This window comes from Rhinolophus sinicus, chromosome 14, assembly GCF_057876585.1.
Source record: "Rhinolophus sinicus isolate RSI-liver-muscle chromosome 14, RSI-T2T, whole genome shotgun sequence".
NCBI classification, from domain to species: Eukaryota; Metazoa; Chordata; class Mammalia; order Chiroptera; family Rhinolophidae; genus Rhinolophus; species Rhinolophus sinicus.
In genome coordinates, this window is record NC_142514.1 from 115075166 (window position 1) to 115080375 (window position 5210).

At 36.2% G+C, this 5210-nt stretch overlaps 1 non-coding gene across 1 annotated transcript; it reads right to left on the reverse strand.

The window, feature by feature from the left end:
* Positions 1–3983: 3983 nt before the first annotated feature.
* Positions 3984–4090, reverse strand: LOC141572632 (U6 spliceosomal RNA). The gene has a single exon (XR_012497940.1). It is a non-coding gene; the product is annotated as a U6 spliceosomal RNA (small nuclear RNA).
* Positions 4091–5210: the final 1120 nt, after the last annotated feature.

Here is a 5210-nt window from a genome sequence, read left to right on the forward strand (position 1 = left end):
AGTGATCTATTGTTGTGTAACGAAACACCCTGAAACTTAGTGTTTTAAAACAGCAAAAGCTATTTGGTTGTAGGAGCCTGACTCAGAGAAACTATGCTATCCGGCAGCACATGACCTAATTCCTGGAACAGTCAGTTTGCCCTTAAAAGGTCACGTCTCTGATAAGTAAAGCCCCTTCCTCATTCCGCTCTCTCCTTCCTCATTCACTCCCCGCCCAGTTTACCATAACCCATATAATCTTGTAGCTGCAATAAAAAATTTGAGGCTTGATCAGAACTTTGTCTTGCCTCCATTTCTTCGCGCCTCCTATTTTCTCTTTTCAGGGTGTCTCCCTTCGGTCCCTGTTGAATGCCCCGCTGGTCGGGGCATTTGGTCATTATTCTGAAGTCTGGGCAGGATTAAGGGAGGACATGTCTCTGCTTTATGTGATTTGCTGAGGTGGCTACTGTTGCTCTTACGACCATTCAGTGAAAAGCAGTTTAGTGGATTCCCCTGTCTACCTTATTCTAAAGCACAAATTGAAATGACCCCCACAAAAGAGTTTATAGGAAAAAGAAACTTACACTTAGCATGTATAGGTTGGTACGAATGAAGGATCAGAGAGAATCTTTAGAAAGAACAAAAATATGTAAAAGTAGAAATTATCAAAGCGGTTAGAAAATGGGAAGCCTGGAGGGGCTAGAGAAAAATTGCTCATTTAATAAGTGCCTAGTTGCCTACATATCACTTACGGAAATTGAGCACCTATAAATGAAACTACCAGTTACTTCTGAATTAACATGTGGGAACTCAAGACGAATTTCCCTTTGAATCTTCTCTACTCTAGAGTTGAAAGCAGCTAGGTCTTAAGTTCTTTCATACCCAAGAGAAATAAATCATTAAAAGCAAGTGAAAAAGATCTGCTTAGTGTCATTTCCTGTGGCATTAACTTGAAATGCAGCTTATTTCCGTATACCTATTCAGGCCCTGTAGATATGTTAGATACTTAATTTTAACACATGCTAAATCATTGCACCCACAATACAATTTTCTTATTTTACATGTGTAAAGACTTTTTTTATTTTTTTAACAGAACATCAAACTGGCATTTTTCCCCCAAGGAAAATATTTTAATTCAGTTTTCAATTAAGTAGATACAATTGAATGAGCGAGCTCTCTACCAGTAAACCTCCTTTACACTGAGGCGGGAGAGCTCTTTGTTTATATCTATCTCACTTCATCTCATTTTGGTTCTCTGGCACTTAAGATAACAGTAAAGAATGTGAACTGTTTTCCTGCGGCTCAAATAATGAGTCAGTGGGTCAGTCAGATAAATGCCAAAGGCATTATTCATTATCTTGTGAAGTTACATTTTTGAACAAAATCTTGTGGCTTTTTTCAGCTACAACTAGTAACTCTTCAAGGGCAATTTTCCAACTTTCAAGAAACAGTGCATGATGCAACACTAAGTTTTTTGGAAAAATAAGGTAGCTCTTATTTGCATGATTTAGCCATATCTTTTTTGAATATCTACTTTCGTATTCATATCTGTTCTAAGAGATATGTAAATTATATTTATCACACCAAAGAGTTAAAAGTTGATTGAAGATATGACAAACAAACAAAATAGTGGCGAACAATAACCAAGTATTGAATTTAACATTAAAATAATAAATGTAATAAATATGAATTATAGAGGCCAGTTATCAAAGAGGGAAAGTTTAAGAATTTAAGATTTCAATTACATCCTATAAGATGTACAAATTTTGAGAAGGAGAAGAAAACGTGGAGAGCATCATGGGCACAGGTAGTAATAATGTGCATTGATACAAGGAGGAAAAAATAAAATCTATTATTTGAAATATAAAATGCTAAATACTGATGAATAGAATACTTGATTGTTTGATGTTATTTTTAAAAACTTATGATTCAGATCTGTATTCAAAGAAATGAACATGGCAGTGTAAGAAGAAATGTTCAAACAAAACAAAACAAAACAAAAAACACCTGCAGGCCCTTGTGTTATTTGATTTCTTTTTAAAATTAATATTCATTAATCTATTAATTTCATGTAACCAAGATTTACTGAGCCTCTACTAAATGCCAAGAAACAAGCTATAAAATAAATAAATACATGCTATTTCTATTTACTGATACATAGACCTCAGAAAGAGATAGTTTAAAGGTTCTGAGAATAAGTTCAATTTTGTACATATTGAATGTGAATTGTTTCTACACGGTTCAAGTAGAGAAGATGAATACAGAACCAGATAATATATGGCTTGGAATAGAGGTCAAGACTGGAGATGTAGATTTGGAAAATGGCCACTATAAAAGAATTACAAAAATTGCAGGAGTATATGAGATTACCCAGAGAATATTAAAGTAACTCAAAATGCTCATAGACCCAGACTTTAATGAAATAAAAAAAGGAATAAAATAGAAGCAGGCTTTAAAGTAGATTTGCATAACACAACAAATATACCCATGATATCTCAGCATATGATCACAATGTCTTGAAGTGGATATTTTCATTATTTGTTGATTCCATTACCAAGAATATCATAATAGAATAATAATTTGATTAGAAGATGGAGATGAGGGGTAGTTGTATTGTATTGTGTTGTATTGTATTGTGTTGTATTGTATTGTACTGTGCTGTATTGATTTTAGGAGTGAAGCTTGAGGATGTTTGGCTAATGAAAGGAAGCACATGGAAAAGATGTGAGATCTGGAAAGAATATCTTAAGGTAGAGATCACAACTGTCAGAATTAGCCTGGATATAAGGAATAGAGAAAATTCTTCTATTAAAAAAAAACAAAACAAACAGGATTTTTTTCAGGAATGGGCACTTTAATTCACATAAACCTGAGACAGTTTTAAAATTATTGAATCTCTGCTTTCAACTATACTCTTCCAGTTTGGTGGTAATCCCCTTAAAAATTTTAGCTCAGTTCTAAGCCCTCTCTAGTTAATTTGTTGTTACAATTTTAATTTTGATAACTGATCATTCAAAACCATCTATATAATTTCTTATTTAAAGCTTTATTTATTTTTAATTTTATATTGTCTCTCCAACAGAAAGATTCCCAGTAGCTCTATCAGCTTGTAAGTGGGGTATGGTTTACTCTGACTACCTTGCCTCTCTTTCCTGAGCTCCACCCACAGTGCAAGGTTGAGAAACAGGGGTTGAGGAGAAAAAGACTTCTTATCCTTTGGCTGTAGACCTCTGGCCAAGGTTCAGTTCTCTCCCAGGTTATCCAGAACCTTCTCTAACTCATGCTATTATCAAGTCCACAATTCCATATAGCTTCCATAACTTCCAACACCAGGGCCAAAAGGCAAGCTTGGCATCTATCTTTAGATATTTTGAAAACTAGGATATAGAGGGAATCACACTTCTTAATGCCTTCTCTCTATAGGCCTTTTGCTCCTTGTTAAAACATCAAAAGGCAAACCAACATATCCAAAGTTTAAATGAATTTTCCACTTGGAAACAAAATGCTAGTGTCCTATTTATTCATGATTCCCCATTTTACACGTGATTTTCTTGTGTTCTTTCTCTTTTGTTTGGGGAGGAGAAGCAGACTCTTTGCCTCTCCATAGGAAAGGAAGTGAAGGAAGTAGCTTCTTTAAAAGACCATTGCACTCTGAAAAGACCCCCATCACTCTCCTCAATTTTCGTATTTTATTAGCTGGGCTTTATAAGGCAACATAAGATGGATTCTCTCACGGCATCTTTCAGGAAGCCCTATGGAAGAAAGTCAGTCCAACAGTTGATGGGTCTCTGAGTTTAGAATGTGGAGTATTTAGGGATTTCTGTTCTTAACTTTGGGCCTTAACACCGATTTTAAGGCAATAGGAAAATTCCATTCATTATTCCTTTTTTTTTTTTTATTAAGAAAAGTCACAATTTTGCTATTGAGTGCCTTACGTTGTGCTTTGACTCATTGTTTCTTGGGAGCTAGTTAGCAAAGGGTGTGAAGGAGGCTGGGGCACTGCACAAAATATGGAACGCTCCACGAATTTGTGGGTCATCCTTGTGCAGGGGCCATGCTAATCTTCTCTGTATCGTTCCAATTTTAGTATATATGCTGCTGAAGCGAGCACTATTCCTTTAATATACATAAGGATGAATAAAGATATAGGTTTTGAGAGGAAAAGAAGAAATCAATAGAACTGGTATGCATCAAATTTTGTTTCTGTGAGAAATAAAAGTCAAGGTTATACTGGGGGTGGAGATACCAGCTCAAGCTAAGAAATAAAAATGTATAACTATTAGGGAATGGAGAGTGACACATAAAATAATACTGTGCACTTTAAAGATCCATCTACATTGAGCAGTTTTACTCTTCAATGAATATAATCATCATATTTATATAATTTTCTTAAACAAGGTAGGTTTAGTATCCAGGATAGATTCCGAGTTGAAGATCCTAAGAATAGATGTGGCTAAGGCTGTTGGGATCAAGGGAATTGAAGAAACTTAGAGAGTGTGTTTCAGAACATTCTTCTCTTAATTAATCTTTGAAAAGGGACATTCATAAAACAAATCTTGGGAGCCAGTTGTCTTGAAAAAAACTGAACAGATTTTAGAGTCAAGAAAAGAGTTAATCCATAGGTATTCAAATTGAAACGAAGAGTGATGGGTGGGAGATAAGCATATTCAGATTTATTAAAAGGGAGTCAAATCAAGATAAATGGCCTAGGGCCGGCCCAGTGGCTGAGGTGGTTGGAGCACCGTGCTCCTAACCCCGAGGTCGCCAGTTTGATTCCCACATGAGCCAGTGAGCTGCACCCTCCGCAACTAGAATGAAGTCCATGAATGGCTGCTCAGCTCCCGGATGGCTCAATTGGTTGGAGTCCGGGCTTTCAACCACAGGTTGCTGGTTCTACTCCTAGATTTCCGCAAGGGATGGTGGGCTGTGCCCCCTACAACCAACAACGGCAACTGGACCTGGAGCTGAGCTGTGCCCTCCACAACTAAGATTAAAAGGACAACAACTTGACTTGGAAAAGTCTCAGAAGAACACACTGTTCCCTGATAAAGTCCTGTTCCCCTCCCCCAATAAAAATCTAAAAAAAAAGATAAATGGGTTAGGCTGGCAATTAGTAGGGATTAAATTTAGAATTTCAGAAGCTAAATATGGTTCCATGAACTAGGAAGTAGGGAAGGATGAGAAAGCCTGACTAAAAAATCATTTCTTGTTTATTGTTAGACATGTTCACT